We start from the raw sequence: 18231 nt of genomic DNA on the forward strand, positions 1-18231 counted from the left end.
AATACTAGAATTCAACACATAATTCGTATTTTTGTATATTTATTGATTTTTTAAAATATTTTTTTACAAATATTTTACATTTTAAACACATCTAAATAAGGTGTATCTAAAAAATTAAGAAAAATATTTATAATTTTAAAAAATATTTACTAAAAATAAAAAATACAAAAAATAAAAAACTTAATTTTCAAAAAATTAAATTCAAAAAATTAAAACCAAAACCACTTAATAGAATCCTCAAATATAGTGGGGGCAGTAGCATCTTACAAAGCCTTATGGAGCACAGAACCACAGCCCGCTCGGCTCTGGTTTTTCTTTTTTATGCTTCTAGAGTAATCTTCTTTTTTTTAAATAATTTTTTCCCAATTTTTAATGAATTGTTTTACATTTTAGGTGCTTATAAAGTAATATTTCCTAAAAATAAATATTAACAATCATTAAAAAGGGAGAGATATATTTTTGGTTGTTAATAATTTTTTTGGTTAATTACACAAAAAAATTTCAAAGTTTCACGCATTTTTCATTTTAAACTCCAGGTTTTTAATTTGACAAATTAAACTATATCCTTTCACCTGTGTTTCAATCCAGCCCCCCGTCAATCTCCATCATATTGGACTAACAAAAATCTGGATAAAATTTTAAATTCAAACACACATATTCAAGCGTTTGTTTCTCCCTCATTGTAACTCCGTTTAACCTCATTTTCGTGTCGTTGGATTCACCTTATGGGCTAGTTTTCATTCCACCCCTCAAATGCCTTGTTCCATCGCGTGCCGTTGGATCTCCAAAAGTTGGCCAAAAATAAAAATTTTCTCTCTTTGGACAAAATTTTCAAATTCAAACCCACATGTTCAAACACTTATATCTCCCTTGTCGTAATTTCGTTTCACTTCATTTTCATGCCATTGGATTCATCTTATGACCTAGTTTTCATTCTACCCCTCATATGCCTTGTTCCACCTCTTTTTGCATGCCGTCAAAGTTCCAAAATTTGGCCGAAAATAAGATTTTTCTCTTTTTTTTTTTTGTAAATACTTTTTCTTTATCTTTTATCTACATGCTTCTTCATTTCCACAATTATTCTCTCTTTTCTTTTTCTTTCATGGCCCTTCCCGCACCCTTATGTTTCTTCTCCTTCTTGTAAGTCATATACCTTTATACTCGACGGCACCACTACCGTTGGAAGTTCGGTAGCCACCACGAGCTTGGTGGAAGGGCCATGAAAGAAGAGGAAAAGAGAGAATAATTGTGGAAAGAAAAGAGAAAGGAAGGAGCATAGAGAAAAAAAAAAATCTTATTTTTGGCCAATTTTCAAAGCTCCAATGACATGCAAAAAGAGATGAAACAATGGTATGAGGAGTGAAATGAAAACTAGGCCATGAGGTGAATCTAACGATGCAAAAACGAGGCGGAATGAAATTATAACCAGCAAGATACAAGTGCTTGACCAAGTGGATTTGAATTTGAAAATTTTACCTAAAAAGAGAAAATCTTATTTTTAGCCCAATTTTAGAGCTCCGATGGCATGTAAAAAGATGTGAAACAAGGCGTATGAGGGATAGAATAAACACTAGGTTATGAGATGAATCCAACGACATAAAAATAAGATGAAATGGAGTTACGACGAGGGAGATACAAGTATTTCAACATGCGGCTTTGAATCTAAAATTTTACCTAGATTTCCATTAATTCAATTTGACGGGGATGGACAGCCAGATTGAAACATGGGTGGAAGGATGGGGCTTAATTTGTTGAAATTGAAAACCTAGGATTTAAAATGAAAAAGACGCAAAACCTTGGGATTTTTTTGTATAATTAACCCTAATTTTTTTTTTAAATTTGATGCAAGCCTTTAGTGGCCTCGCATCAGTGCAACTGTACACCATATTTCTTTTGAATAAGGTCCGTTTCTTACCTACTAAGGATGGCATTGATAAATAATAATAAAAATTATTTTGAGAGTATGTATTAACCTATTTTGATACATTTTTTGCTTACTAATTATAGGAAAATTGATAAATGAATATTTTTAACTGTTATTTTACGATTATTAACTTTCAACTTGAAAAAAAAAATTACATCAAATAAGCTCATTAACAATATATTATAATTGCCATGAATATATGATTGTCAATATCCCTTTTTAAATGCTATGAAAAAAAATTACATCAAATAAGCTCAATAACAATATATTATAATTGTTATGAATATTTTATTGTCAATATCCCTTTTTAAATGCTATATTTGAAAAGCCTACAAAAAAATCTAGCAAACACTACAAGAATTAACACATTTGCCGACCAAAACATTGGTCGGCAAAAGTCTAATTTTTGGTCGGCAAAACATATTCCCGACCAATTTTTTTGGTCGCCAAGTTGGTCGGCAATTGAGGGTCGCGGAAAGTAATTAGCGACTAAAAAGATTTTTAGTCGGCAAAACATTCTATTTGGCGACTAAATTGTTGGTCGCTAAACATATAATTATTGCGACAAACCTATTCAGTCGCGAAAAGACTTTGGTCGGCAAAAATTACATTCAATGACCATACATGTTAGTCGCTAATTTGGTCGGCAAAAATTATTTTCAACGACCAACAAAATTGGTCGCCAAAAATTACATTCCACGACCAAAACTTCTTCGTCGCTAAATATATTTTTTCTACGACCAAAAAATTTGGTCGCCATTTGTTACTTTTCGCAACCAAAACTTTTGGTCGGCAAAAGTGAAATTCCACGACCAAGAACTGTTTTGGTCGGCAATAGATGTATTTTTTGCGACCAAAACTCTTGGTCGACAATTGTCATTTTTTGAGAAAAAGAATTATTTATTTGTCGCGACTAATAAATTGGTCGCCAAAAGCAAGAAAACAATACACCTGTAATTTCTAATAATTCATTCAATCCATAATAAACCTATAATTTTAAAGCATCATTCAAATCAACTGAATCATTAACATTCGACAAAATACATAATTCATTAACATTCGACACAATACAACTATTCTAAGTTTTCATTCACAAGTCACATCTATCTAGTATAACAATTTGAAACATAACTATTTGTTATCTATGCTCAGCTATCAACAAATAAAACTACTAATATTTGTTATCCATACACATCCATCCAAAAATATTTAATCCTCCCAAAAATGCTTATACTGCCAAGTAGTCTTGTACAATTTAGCTTCGTGCACGAGATCATCCATCATCCATCTATACCAAAGAAAATGAGAAATAATGTTAGGTTTGTTTTTAATGACAATATTTGAAATGGGTAATTAAATTATCAATTTCAGAGAATCGTAAGTTCAAATCAAAATTTCTAACTCATTTACAGGTAATTAAATTATCAATTTCAGAGTATAAGCTGCTAATTACAAATTTAAAATGGGTATTAACAGATTGGACAATGAGACTCATGTTTACACAGAGAAAAGTGCAAGGTTCATATATGGTCATGGCAAACACAATCAAGCTTGACAAGCACAGACAGACATAGAAGACTACTACAGTGTTGAAAACAATCTTTCTCTTATTTATGGTTTTCTCTGTTTTTTCATTTCTTTTCTTTTCTTTTTCTTTGTTTATGGTTTATTTGTTTCTCCTTATGTAGTTACTTCAAAGGAATGATCTTGAAAAGTTTGTGAACCCCAGAATCGACCCTCCTAAGGGTGTTCTATGTTATGGTCCACCTGGTAATTGTTATCAAAAAGGGCATCTAGACAGATAGGTTGATCAAATAGAGCAATAGTTATCAGCTTCAAACTATCGACTAAAAATGACCATTTTCAAATGTAATTGCTAATACTAATAATGCCATTGCCAATTCACTGCCCATTACACTAAAGACAATAGGGTACTTATAATTAGTATGATAACGAGCAACCTGTATGTCATAATATTAAAGTAAAATGTATAACAAGATAATTTACTGTTATTGAACAGACACAGAATCATCATGTATTTTTGCTAACGAGGCTAATATACATATTCTCAACTTCAAAGAGCTTCCAATTGATGGTGCACTTGAAGATGGATCCTATGTGATTAACAAGACAGGAAAGAGAGTACTTTCTACATCAATATTGTTCACCAGTGTTGTCCTACCACCGTGGTACAGTGTTTTAGGACATTAATATTCCATTTCATTCCAAGGCCAGAGGAAATTAAAAATAAATAAATAAATAAAAATTTTAACATGTAATAGTACCTAAAGTGGCAACAATTTTAATGCTACATCTGTTTAATGATTACCTGGTCGAAACCCATTTATTGACTAATCAGAAAACATTCAAAGGTTGGAGTTGGTAGGTTGTCATTAACTGGATTTCCATGTGAGGTTGGTGAAAGGAATCATCAACCTATTATTGGGTCTTGGCATCAACAACATTTGCTCTACCTTCCTTTGTAAATAATTTAGTATTATAATGCTATGTTTATATATATATATATATATGACAAGAGGTGTCACAGAGAGAGAGAGTGTTGATAGTTTGGAATTTGAAGTGTTGATAGTTTCAAGAAGAAAAGCAGAGCCTTGTCCTTAATATATTCCTCTGCTTATGTCCTACTGAGAAAATAATAGAAAAGCAAAGAAAAGAAGTTAAAAAACTAACAAGTTGTAGCAACAATGGTGGCCAAGAAGCCAACAATGGTGGCCCAGAAGCAACAATGATTTCCCAATTCAGAAAATTGCTCAAGAAATCCATTCACTTGACTCTAATTAGCATTGGGAGTGTATGTATGGGGCTGCTTTACTGTTTGATGATGTTCTTGATCTTCAAAGCAAACTAGTTAAAGATTATGTTTGGCATTGAATATAGTTGTTGTATATTTTTAACAAACATGGATCTGGCATTATTTAAGTCTAAACTGAATATCTTCCTTGGTTTATCATCTTCCTTCACCAGATTTAATTTATGTTCACATATTAATGTAGCTTCTTACATATGTGGTCTATTATTATGATGTTCGGACATAATGAGCAGGTTCACACATTCAAGAAAGCATGTGTAGTTGCTTATCCAAGAACAGAGACTCAAAATGACATCACCCTCTTTTGGCGTAACTCTAATCCTCAATACAAAGATATCCTTTGATCAACAAACCCCCATATATCCCAGAACTGGATGACCTAATGTTATACTAAGTTGATGGGAAATAGAGAGATACCATATGTGTGAATATTCACAAAATGCTTTTAAGGAAAACTGCCTGAAAGGCTTCATGCTTGATACTTGTTTTTACTCTTTGTTTACACTTCATTTGTCAGTAGCAACAATTCTAGAGATCATTCTCATGGTACAGAATTCTAACCAACAATAAAATGTTATAGGGTATTAATAGGTGACTCATTTTATATTTTCTGTGGTCTAATTCTTAAGAAAATAGAAGCCTTCATATATTACATTGTTTCTTGAGAGCCAACGATATCCAAATCCAAATCATGTAAACATATTATAACAGAAATCAAACTGATGTAAAAGTTGAATTAGGCCAAAAAAGGGCCAAATAAAAACTTAAGCTAAGAATCCAACGAACATACAAAGATGTGTATATATATAAATTACCTGCTCGGTAGTTAGCTCGGCATTATCCATTGGCATTGGAGAATTTGAGGAGCTACATGAATTGAGAGAGAGAAATTCACATCAATCTTGAGAAAGTATAGGGATTGCTCACAGATTGGTCACATAATTTAAATATGTAAAACTTATAATACTACTAAAAAATGTCTCTGGCAGAAAAAAAGAACATTCTTTAGACAAAATTATCCACACCAAGGTGAAAAAGAAAAATAGTATCTCCTGTAGCTCAAAAATATTGATACAATTTAAGATCAAATCTTACAAATAACAATCATTATCAATTTTTTTAGGGGGGACTTACGAGCCAGTCCTATTGACCAGACTTAAAAATACCTATAAGTCATGATCCTTATTTCACCTGTCAATATGCTCAAAAAGTGTTGGGGCAAAATAAGAATTTTAGGACTTACTGGTGCATTAAAAAAAAGGACAGGACTAGTAGGAATTTAAATCTATCACATAGGATTGGCCCGTAATTTACCATTATTTTTTTTTTAAAGTATAATTCATTAACAAAGGGGCGCCAAGGGGGGTCAACCTGTATACAAAAAGGTGATACCAAATGACCTCAAAGACTAATCACAAGTTGCGAGTCTTTACAAAATCCAAAAAATGGTTCAAGGATGGATTAACAATCCCAGAAACCAACTATACAAAATGGACAATAATTTACTCTTCAAAAACAAATTGATAGACAGACACACACACACACACAGAGGAACCTTCAAGATAGTAGTCGTCGATCTGTACCGTTGCGGCCGATTTGTGCTGTTCGCAGCTTTGATTTGTGTGGGTCGCAGCTTTGTTCTGCTGTGGCCAGAGAGAGAAAGAGAGAGAGAGAGAGAGGGGGGGTTGTGCGTTGTCTGCTCGTGATTAGTGTCGTTTTCCTTAAAAGCATTTTGTGAATACTAAGTTGATGGGAAATAGAGAGATACCCCCACACAGATTGAAATAGAGAGAGAAAGAGAGATTGAAATCGATCGAACCTTCAGACGAAATCGAACTGCTTGAAGCTCGGTGAGACGGCGTAGATATCAAGGAGAGAGAGAGAGAGAGAGAGAGAGAGAGAGATACGAGGCAGGAGAAACGTCGTAGGATTAGGGTTTGATAAGAAGAGAGATCAATCATGGAATATGAGGGTTAGTGTATGCACCTGAAGGATGAGGTCGTCGTAGATATCACTGATCTTGTTGTAGGATTTGGAAGCCATTGCGTCGCTGTGGATCGCTCACGATGGTGTGATCTCGGCCTAGGACTCGCTGTGGATCGCTCACGATTGCGTCGCCGTGAACCTTTAGAGAGATTTGGGGATAAGGTAACAAAGGCGCCGAAATGAGATAGTTTAGAGGGAAATTTGAACATTGGCGAATTTGGGAGGAAGATAAAATATTAGGTGCTGTTTGGTTGATTTTTTTTTGGAAAATATTTTTTTGAATTTTTGGTTTTAATTTTTTGAAATTTGAGATTTTTATTTTTACTTTTAGTGAATATTTTTAAAATTTTAAGCATTTTTTTAGATTTGTTTAGATTTACCTTACTTAGATGTATCAAAAAATTAAAATATTTGTCAAAAAATATTTTAAAAAATTAATAAATACACAAGAATACAAAAAATGTAATGATTTCTCAAAAAAAATTATTTTTAGTATGCAGTGAATTTTTTAAATATTTTTTCACAAATATTATACTTTTAAAGTGTATTTATGTTTAGTATATCGAAATTTTTTAAAAAACATTAGAATATAACATTTAATGGAAATAAAAAATACGGAAAATAAAAAAATTTAATTTTCTGAAAAGTGAATGCTGAAAATCCAAACCAAACAAGCTAGTCATATCCTTCGTAAAATTATATAAAATTGACAAGTAATGTAGTTTTGATCAATTCAAGCAACACACATATTGAAATAGATGAAAGAGGGATTAAAAGTTTAGGTGAAGCTTTCAATGGCTGAAAGCAAATTCATGAGAGAGATTACGAGGAAAATGTGAGAGAGAGAAAGAGAAGAAGACGAAGAAGAAGAAGAAAAAGAAAAAGAAATGTGAAATTGGAATCTGAACAAACGAGAGAGAGGAATGAGAGCAGGTGGAGACATACTAGGGTAATGGTCCAATAGTGGATCGACGGTGGTGCTCGATAGCAGTGATGCTCCTTACCCGACGACGATGGAAACAAAGCGACAGAGATTCAATATCAGGAGAAGGGCAATCGGCGTGAGAGAGAAGTGAGAGAGAGACGGAGAGAGAAAGAGATAGAGATAGAGAAAGAGAGAGACAGGGAGAGAAAGAGATAGAGACAGAGAGAAACAAAAGATTAGTAACAGATAGACAAAGAGAGAGAGAGAGAAAGAGAGCGAAAAGAGATGATCGAGTGAAAAACATAGAAAAAGAGAGAGATAGAGAGAGAAGAAAGATGAGCGAGAGAGACAGAGAAAGAGATAGAGAGAAAGAAGAGAGATAAGTAAGAGAGATATAAAGAAGAGAGATGAGCGAGAGAGAGAAAAAGACGAGAGAGAGAGAGAGACAAAGAGAGAAAGAGATAGAGAGTGAGAGACAGAAAATAATTTTGCCGACCAAACTTTTGGTCGCGAAAGATAAAAAATAATTTTTTATTTTTCTTTCAGCGACGAAAATATTTTAGTTGGCAAAACTATATATACCGCGACCAAAATAATTTTTAGTCGCTGAAATTAAGGTTTTGCCGACCAAACTTTTGGTCGCGAATGATAAAAAATAATTTTTTAGTTTTCTTTCAGCGACGAAAATATTTTTGTTGCCAAAACTATATATACCGTGACCAAACAAATTTTTAGTCGCTGAAATTAAGGTTTTGCCAACCAAACTTTTGGTCGCGAAAGATAAAAAATAATTTTTTATTTTTCTTTCAGCGACGAAAATATTTTAGTGGGCAAAACTATATATACCGCGACCAAAATAATTTTTAGTCGCTGAAATTAAGGTTTTGCCGACCAAACTTTTGGTCGCGAATGATAAAAAATAATTTTTTAGTTTTCTTTCAGCGACGAAAATATTTTTGTTTCCAAAACTATATATACCGCGACCAAACAAATTTTTGGTCGCTGAAATTAAGGTTTTGCCGACCAAACTTTTGGTCGCGAAAGATAAAAAATAATTTTTTATTTTTCTTTCAGCGACGAAAATATTTTAGTGGGCAAAACTATATATACCGCGACCAAAATAATTTTTAGTCGCTGAAATTAAGCTTTTGCCGACCAAACCTTTGGTCGCGAAAGATAAAAAATAATTTTTTATTTTTCTTTCAGCGACGAAAATTTTTTTGTTGCCAAAACTATATATACCGCGACCAAACAAATTTTTAGTCGCTGAAATTAAGGTTTTGCCGACCAAACTTTTGGTCGCGAAAGATAAAAAATAATTTTTTATTTTTATTTCAGCGACTAAATTATTTTAGTTGCCAAAACTATATATACAACGACAAAAATATTTTTATTGTGGCAAATTTAGCAACTAAATTTTTTTTAGTCGCCAATTGTGAGATTTTTAGCGACTAAATTTTTTTTTAGTCGCCAAAAATTAATATACCCCGACTAAAAAAATTTAGTAGGTAAATATTGTACTTTTACCGACTAACATAATCTTTGGTCGCCAATTCCACAACTTTTGGCAACCAAAATATTTTTAGTCGGCAAAAGTGGTCGCCAATTGTGTATTTTCTTGTAGTGAAAAGCTTAAACCCAACCCACCCATTAAAAGTACATTCTACAAAGGAAAGTGCTAGCAGACATGCCTTGAACCCTCTTAATTGTGAATGTCTTAACAAGCAAGAAGTTGTTTGATAGTCTCGAAGTAATATTTTACTTTTTTTTTTTTGTGTGATAATTATTCAGTTATTTTATAAAATTCAATACAAAATGAACAAAAATTTTCATTTAAATTAATAAAAATAAGTATTTGACATGGACCACTATATAATTTATCGAAATGGAAGGTGACTAGAAATTTCAAATGCAATCAGAACCCATAATTGTCCAAACCCATGTGTGGCTCGCTGTCTTTTGTTCTCATTCATCACATGCTTTACCATTGCTCTTCTATTCTCATTGGTCAAACTTCAAAAAGAAAACCTTTCCCTACCATGTTGACATAACCATCTATATGTGCGAAGGCAAAGGCACCGTGCCCCTATTAAACCCACTGGTTTCAGATTGTCAATCATGCCATATTGATTGTCTTTGAAGCTCCCCCTGCCAAGTTGATTTTGGTCCTAGAATGTTCAAACTTGAAAGAAAGGAGAAGAAAAAAGAATGACAAGTAGAACAAATTTGGATGTGTTTTGTGTTTTGTCAAAATTCTCATGCTTCATAGGTTAATCATAAACATCCAACAGACACCAAAGAGATTTTCAGCTTTCATATATATAGTTATCTCTTGAGTGATTTTATTTTGAATATCAGTGCTTGGGACCCATTTTGATATGTAATTATGCACCCCTGTCATGTCTTCATAATCTTGCTTAGCATTTGGGTTCGAATAAAAGAACTTTGGGTTCAAATAAAACAACTTTGGGACAAAAATTGCACAGCTGCATGCAAAGGACGCTGCAAATGGATATCCCGCCTTCAGTGAATGATTTCAAAGATGTTCTTGTATCTATCTTCATTCCCACCAAATGATTTTGCAACGCTTTCTTTAGCCTTGTCCATAGCCTCATAAACATATCCCATGGAAAGCTTTTCCTCAGTATCAACCAATCTAAGTATATGAACAAGAGGACCAAAGACCTTCATGGCATGGACAACACTATTCTAAAATGAAGGCATCAACATAATTTGTGCTACTCCTTTACCTCGTTGCTCCTTTGCCCATTTGCTTGTTGTCCATTCCTCTGAAGTGAACATCTTCCTCAAGTTGTTCTTTGTTGATGAATCTTAAATAAGGTGAGAAATGCAGTGGGAAATCTAGTTTTTTGCCGTTTAATCAAATTCTTTAGCTGCATAAAGCGCCGCATCATATTCAACAAAGATGGGTGGTCGTAAATGTAATGGCATACCGCGATGGCATTTTCAAATGTCATCTTGAGATGAGGTATCTTGAAAATGTCTCCCAATATCAAGTCCAAGCAATGGGCAGCACACAGTGTCCAATACAAGTGTTGTCACTTGGCCTCCAAAAGCTTTCCTATTAGAAGTCGGAACCAAAACAAATAGCGATTTTAATATTTGTTTGATAACAATTTTTTAATATTATCTTACAAAATATTACTTTTTCCACAATGAGTGCTAAGTACTAATAACATTTCTTTTAGAAATCATGGGAAAATATTCTTACCAGCCAACACATTAGATGCAGCAGTATCTGTAACAGCTTGGACCACATTAGCTTCTCCTACAAGTTCCACAAACTTGTCAAGTAGTTCAAACATTTTTTGTCCATCCTTTGAATAGCTAGAGGCATCAACGGACTCAACAAACATGGTTCCTCTTTGGCAATTAACTAAAAAATTAATCAAGGTTCTCCCTTTCTTGTCAATCCACCCATCAGCCATTATACAACATCCATATTTCGCCCAATCCTCTTTGTGACACTTCATCAATTCATTAGTATAATGCAACTCTTTTCTGATTTAAGGAACTCACACCTCATGGTAACTTAGTGGTTTCATACCATGACTATATTGCTCAATAGCTTCAATCGTTGGTCCAAAGTTATCATAGTTCATCGCATTAAAGGACATACTGGCATCATACATCCACCTTGTGAATCTTATCAATGCTTCCTCTCTTAATTCTTCCTTTTGTAGGTCATTGCCATCATCTTTTGTTTCTTTTCTTTTCCCTTGGGGTTTGCAATTTTGTACCATGACATCTAGATTGGGTGTAAAGAAAACATCTATAGGCTGCCCATTTGTCTTCTGCTTTTTGGTTTGGATCCAATGGAAACAGAACCTTGACTGCTTCCCAAGGATGTACCACAGCTATTAAACTCAACCACATCCTCTTCAAAATCATTATCCATTTCATCAAAATCTGAAAACATCTTAATTTGGTCTTCACTTTCTTTTTTGCTATATATTCTTTAATCTCTTCTGTCAAATAAAGCAAATAGGGTTAATTGTTCTAATCTTAGCAAATTGTTCAATCACCAACCACTTATCTTTCTTATCTTTTGCCTTGGAACATATGATATGCTTCCATTCAACAAAGTTGGGAATTGAGGATGTTAATGTATAATGTATTGTATAATATATATAATGTATAATGTAATGTATAATATATATAGTATAATATATTATAGGACAAAGCATAAGCATAGGATTCTTTTCTTTTTCTTCTTTCGGTTGTAAAGACCAAACACCCCTCACACACTTTCATTATTATGCATAACTTTTGTCTTCTCATTTCGGTGCTTTATCTATAAATAAGCATCACTCTTGTAACCAACAGATATAGAAATTACAACATTTCTTTCAGATATCTTACATTTCTCACATGGTATCAAAGCACAGGTGTTTTGCCTAGTCTCTTCTTCTGCTGCACTACATTTTTTTCGCAGATTGCTGTGTCTCTCGTCTGCATCACATTTTGACAGATTGTTGCATATCTCGACCTTATCTGTCTTCCATATTGGACCACACCAGTACCTTCGTCTCCTCACGACGAATCCAACGCCACCAACTTCATCACCAACCGACGTTCAACGCGCCTCCACGCGCTGCCAGAAGTTAAGGCCACGCGTTTCCTCGTTTTCAGACGCGCTCTACGCGCCTCTTACACTGTCCCGTGCTACCGTGCGCCGCGGCCTCCTCTGCTAACGTGAGCCGCGTGTTTCTGACGTCAGCCGACGTCAGCCCTAACTGCTTTCGTGCGCCGCCTGCTCTCCTCTGCTATTGTGCGCCGCGCACTTCTCTGCTAACGTGCGCCGCGCCTATGACATCATCACTATCGCCCGTGACATCATCTTTGACTGGATTTGACCACTCCACTCACTTTGACCAGCCAATTTAGTGCCTTTCTGGTCCTATTTTTTGGTCAGTTCACTCATTTCCCACTGATTTCGACCTTCTGAATTCATTGGTACCCTCGGATTTTTTAAATTCTACATCGAAAGTACGATTTTTCCCTCATGGATCGCCTCGACTACTCTAACCACCCTATTTCCGTTGTTCTTGATGGGACTAACTATGTCTTATGGGCACAAGCTATGTCTAGGTTCCTCAAAGGAAAGAAACTTTGGCGCATCATCACTGGGGATGTGTGCAAACCCATCCATGCAACCACGGAATCCGCTGCCACCACGGACTCCACTACCAAATATGTCGACTGTCTGGAGGATTAGGATAGTAAAAACTATCAGATCATTACCTGGTTTCGCAATACTTCTATTACATCTATCAGCCTTCAGTTTGGTCGGTTCCAACTTGACTCTGCTTCCTCTCCAACCAAGGCCATCTGGGATTTTTTACAGGAACGCTATCAGACTACTGGCCTTGCTCACCAATATCAGTTTCTGCGTCATCTTCACCGTATGCGCCAAGAAACAACTCAGACCATTAATGATTTCCTCTCCCAAATGTATTATGTTTGGGATCAGCTCACTCTTTCTGAACCTCCATGGGATTGTACTAAGGATGCTGCCTTGTTTACTACTTACCGTGACCAACATCGCTTGGTTCAGTTTCTCATGGCTCTTACTTCCCGTTTTGAGCCAGTACGCGCATCTCTCCTTCATCGCACTCCTTTACCCACTCTTGAGCAAGCAATTTCTGAACTCCTATCAGAGGAAACCCGGTTTGGTACTCTCCATCCGCACCCTGTGGACTCTGTTCTTGATACTCCCCAGACTCGGAGTTCTCCTTCCCCACCTTCACCACAGAAGTCAACTTTCTGCAACTACTGTCAAAATCGCAGTCTTCCGTCGACTCATCTTCTGGTTAATTGTCCTGTTCGCCTCTGTCGGTTTTGCAACAAGACTGGTCCTGGTCATCTCCAGCAAGATTGCTTCCACAATCCCGCCCGTGCTTCTCGCAATGGTCCTTCCCCCGGGCATTTTTCCCGCAGCACCTCACATCATTCTGGGACTCCGTTTAAACCAATCCCTGCTCAACGCACTGCTACTGCTGCCTCAGAAGATTTACCTTCCCCTGTCCCTATAGATCCTTCTACTCCAGTCTTTTCTCACACAAATGTCGAAGCCATGTTTCAACATTTTTGGCAAAAATCCGGTACCCCTCCCTCTACTGCTTTGTCTGTCACCGCAGGTAACACTTCCTGGTACTTTGACTCCGATTGTTGTAATCACATGACCTTTGACTCTACTATTTTTACTCCTCTCTCTTTTACTCCTCCTGTTCCTTCTATCCATACTGCTGATGGGTCTCTTCTGTCTGTAAGTCATGTTGGTTCTGTTTCCACCTCTCACTTATCTTTATCCCATGTATATCTTATGACTGCTCTCACTTTAAATCTTATCTCCATTAGTCAATTATGTGAGCATGGTCTAACTGTTACCTTTTCCCATACTGGTTGTTTGGTGCAGGACCCTCGGACGGGGCAAACTCTTAGGATAGGCCGTAAGCATGGACGCCTCTACGAACTTATCCATCTTCATGTTCCGGATTCCTCTCAAATCACAGCTCCTACCACTGCTACCACTGCTCATCGTTTATCTCCTTTTCAACTTTGGCACTGTCGTTTAGGCCATCTTTCTGCTGGTCGTTTAAAAACTTTAATTTCTAGTGGTCATTTAGGTCCTGTAAGTTCTGATGCTTTAGATTGTGTGTCCTGTCAACTTGCTAAACAACCTGCGTTGACGTTTAATAAAAGTGACTCTGTTTCTCTTGCACCATTTGATCTCATCCATTCTGATATTTGGGGACCCTCTCCTACTCCCACTATGGGCGGAGCCCGCTATTTTGTTGTTTTTATAGATGATTTTTCCCGTTTTACATGGTTGTTCCTTATGAAAACTCGCTCTGAGCTCAAACAACTTTATTACAATTTTGCTGCAATGGTTAACACACAATTTTCTAAAACTATTAAGATTTTTCGCTCCGACAATGCCATGGAATATAAAGATTTTGACTTTCTTTCCTTCCTTCAGAGTCATGGTACTCAACCTCATCGTTCCTGTCCCGGTACGTCTCAACAAAATGGATGTGCTGAACGGAAACATCGGCATATTCTCGACACTACTCGAGCTCTTCTTCTATCTTCCTCTTGTCCGGAACATTTTTGGAGAGAGGCAGCTCTCACTGCTGCTTACACTATCAATTGTATCCCTACACCTGTCATTCATAATCACACTCCTTATGAGCGTCTGCATGGCACCCGTCCCCCTTACACCAACCTTCGGGTCTTTGGCTCTGCCTGTTTTGTTCTTCTCCAACCTCATGAACGTACCAAACTTGAACCTCGTTCCCGCCTTTGTTGCTTCTTGGGCTATGGTATTGAACATAAAGGGTATCGTTGTTGGGATCCTCTCTCCCAACGACTTCGTATCTCTCGTCATGTGGTCTTTTGGGAACACAAAATGTTTTCCTCTCTCTCTCTCTCTTCTGTTTGTCCGTTCCCTCACCCTCTCTGTTTTTTACTGATCCTTCCACCGATCTGTTTTCTGATGATCTTACTCCACCACCCCTGCCAGCCTCTCTCAAGTTTTCTGATCCGCTTACTCCACCGCCCCTGCCAGCTTCTCTTGAGATCGCCTTGCCTCCTGGTTTGTCCCATGCCCCTGCTCCCTCTGATGGTCCTGCTCTTGCTCCCTCGAGCTCCTCCCTTCCTGCTGAGTCGCTTCCTCTGGCTCCTCCTCCCTCTGTTCGACCACGCCGGGTAACCCAACCTTCTACTCGTCTTCGTGACTTTATTGTTGGTTCTACTGCTTTTTCTACTTATGAACCGACCTCCTATCGTGAGGCTCGCTCTAATCCTCTTTGGCAGCAAGCTATGACTATTGAATTGCAGGCTTTAGCCAGAACTCATACTTGGGACATTGTTGATCTTCCTCCTGGCAAGTCTGCCATTGGCTGCAAATGGGTATACAAAATCAAGACTTGTTCTGATGGATCTATTGAGCGCTACAAAGCCCGCCTTGTTGCCAAAGGCTTTAACCAAGAATATGGTATTGACTATGAAGAGACCTTTGCTCCTGTTGCTCGTCTCACCTCTGTTCGCAGCTTGATTGTTGTTGCTACCTCCCGACAATGGGATCTTTATCAACTGGACGTCACCAATGCTTTTCTTAATGGTGTTCTTCTCGAGAAGGTCTACATGCAACCTCCCCCTAGGTCTACGTATCCACCTCATAAAGTCTGCAAACTTCAGCGTGCCTTATACGGTCTCAAACAAGCTCCACGCGCTTGGTTTGCCAAGTTCAGCTCTACCATTTATGAATGTGGTTTCACCTCCAGCTCTTATGATACTGCTCTTTTTATCCGGAAAACCGCTCAAGGGACCACCTTGCTTTTGCTTTATGTCGATGACATGATTATCACCGGTGATGATATCGATGGTATTCTTCACCTTAAACAGTTTCTTAGCCATCATTTTGAGATGAAAGACCTTGGTCCTCTCAGCTATTTCTTAGGTCTTGAAATCTTTCATGATTCTACGGGCTCTTTTCTCTCTCAAGCTAAGTATACCTCTGATCTTCTCACCCGTGCTGGTCTTACGGATTGCAAAACTGCCTCCACTCCCCTCGAACCTTAGCATCGTCTTACCCCTCTTGACGGCACTCTTCTCTCTGATGCTACCCTATATCGTCAGCTGGTTGGCAGTCTTGTCTATCTCACTGTTACTCGTCCTGATATTGCCTATGCCGTTCATATTGTCAGCCAGTTTATGTCGGCTCCTCGTACCCCTCATTATGCTGCCTTAATTCGTATCCTTCGGTATCTCAAAGGCACCATGTTTCATGGTCTTCATTATTCCGCCCGCTTCTCTCTCCAGCTTCGTGCTTTTTCCGATGCTGATTGGGCTAGAGATCCTACTGACCGCCGCTCTACTACTGGATTCTACTTTTTTCTAGGTGATTCTTTTATTTCTTGGCGCAGCAAGAAACAATCTCTTACTGCTCGCTCCAGTACCGAGTCTGAATACCGTGCTCTTGCTGATACTACTCAGGAGCTTTTCTGGCTTCGTTGGCTTCTTGCTGATCTGGGTGTTACCTCCTCTGGTGCTACTGACCTCTTTTGTGGCAATCACAGTGCTCTTCAAATTGCTCACAATGATGTTTTTCATGATCGCACCAAGCACATTGAGATTGACTGTCATTTTATTCGTCAACACGTTACTCGTGGTACTGTCCATCTCCATCCGATCTCTTCTGTTGATCAACCTGCTGATATCTTCACCAAAGCTCATTCTTCTGGCCGCTTCGTTGAACTTGTCTCCAAACTCCAGTTGGTCAATGTTTTTCCACCTTGAGTTTGAGGGGGGCTGTTAATGTATAATGTAATGTATAATATATATAGTATAATATATTATAGGACAAAGCATAAGCATAGGATTCTTTTCTTTTTCTTCTTTCGGTTGTAAAGACCAAACACCACTCACACACTTTCATTATTATGCATAACTTTTGTCTTCTCCTTTCAGTGCTTTATCTATAAATAAGCATCACTCTTGTAACCAACAGATATAGAAATTACAACATTTCTTTCAGATATCTTACATTTCTCACAGAGGAGATGAAGATAATTTAACAAACAACGAAAAGAAAATGAATAGTAATAATTAACGCCATAAATTTGGCCAACCGGAAAAAAAGAACTGACTGAGTGTATATGGTGTCCACCACCAGAAATGCAAGTAAGGCATGACTAACAAGAAATAAAAGTCTATTCTCATGGTTAAAAGACATTTGTTATGCAGAGTTATCGAAGAAGAAAAAAAAAGACATTTGTTCGTAGGCTAAGAAGAATTACACGACTCCTTTACTCATCAAACCAAAAAATATATAACTCTTTTTCCCAACAATTTATACACATAGAAACTTCAATGAAGGTACATGTGAGGTGCATATTACCATTTCTGAAATGAGAATTTAATTTCAGGGAGGCTTACATTTAAGTCCTAATAAGTGGACTTATTGACGAATAGGTCCTATGATAATTAATGAAAATTTTCATTAAACACTATTAAAAAAAAGGTCACTAATTGTTAATTTGCAGCGACAATTTGATAATTTTGTCACAAAAAATGTCACTAATTATAAATTTTAGCAACAATTTAAAAAAATCATCATAAAAAGTCACGTATTTTCAACTTTCAATTACAGTTTAAAAAATTCTTCATAGGAAAACGTCACTAATTGTAAGTTTTAGCCACAATTTATAAAAATCATGACAAAAAAAGTCACTAATTGTCAATTTTTAGCAACATATGCAAAATAATCATCATAAAAAATTATTTTTACCGACAATTTTATTATGACTTATTTTCAATAATAAAGTCCAACTATTAGAAGTTAGTGGTAGTTACATTTAATGGGACATAGAGGGTTCCTTTCCAAGTCCTGAGAAATTGGTTCACAAATACATACCATTAGCAAAAGAGGAACAACAGCATTATCATTGTCAAAAATCTTTACCACTTAATGTTACTCTACCACAAACACATTTCATACCAACACTTGAAATTGAGCTAATAATACTAACCTAATAATTT

Source organism: Camellia sinensis, chromosome 12, assembly GCF_055761805.1.
Source record: "Camellia sinensis isolate YWXY chromosome 12, ASM5576180v1, whole genome shotgun sequence".
In the NCBI taxonomy this organism is placed as follows: domain Eukaryota; kingdom Viridiplantae; phylum Streptophyta; class Magnoliopsida; order Ericales; family Theaceae; genus Camellia; species Camellia sinensis.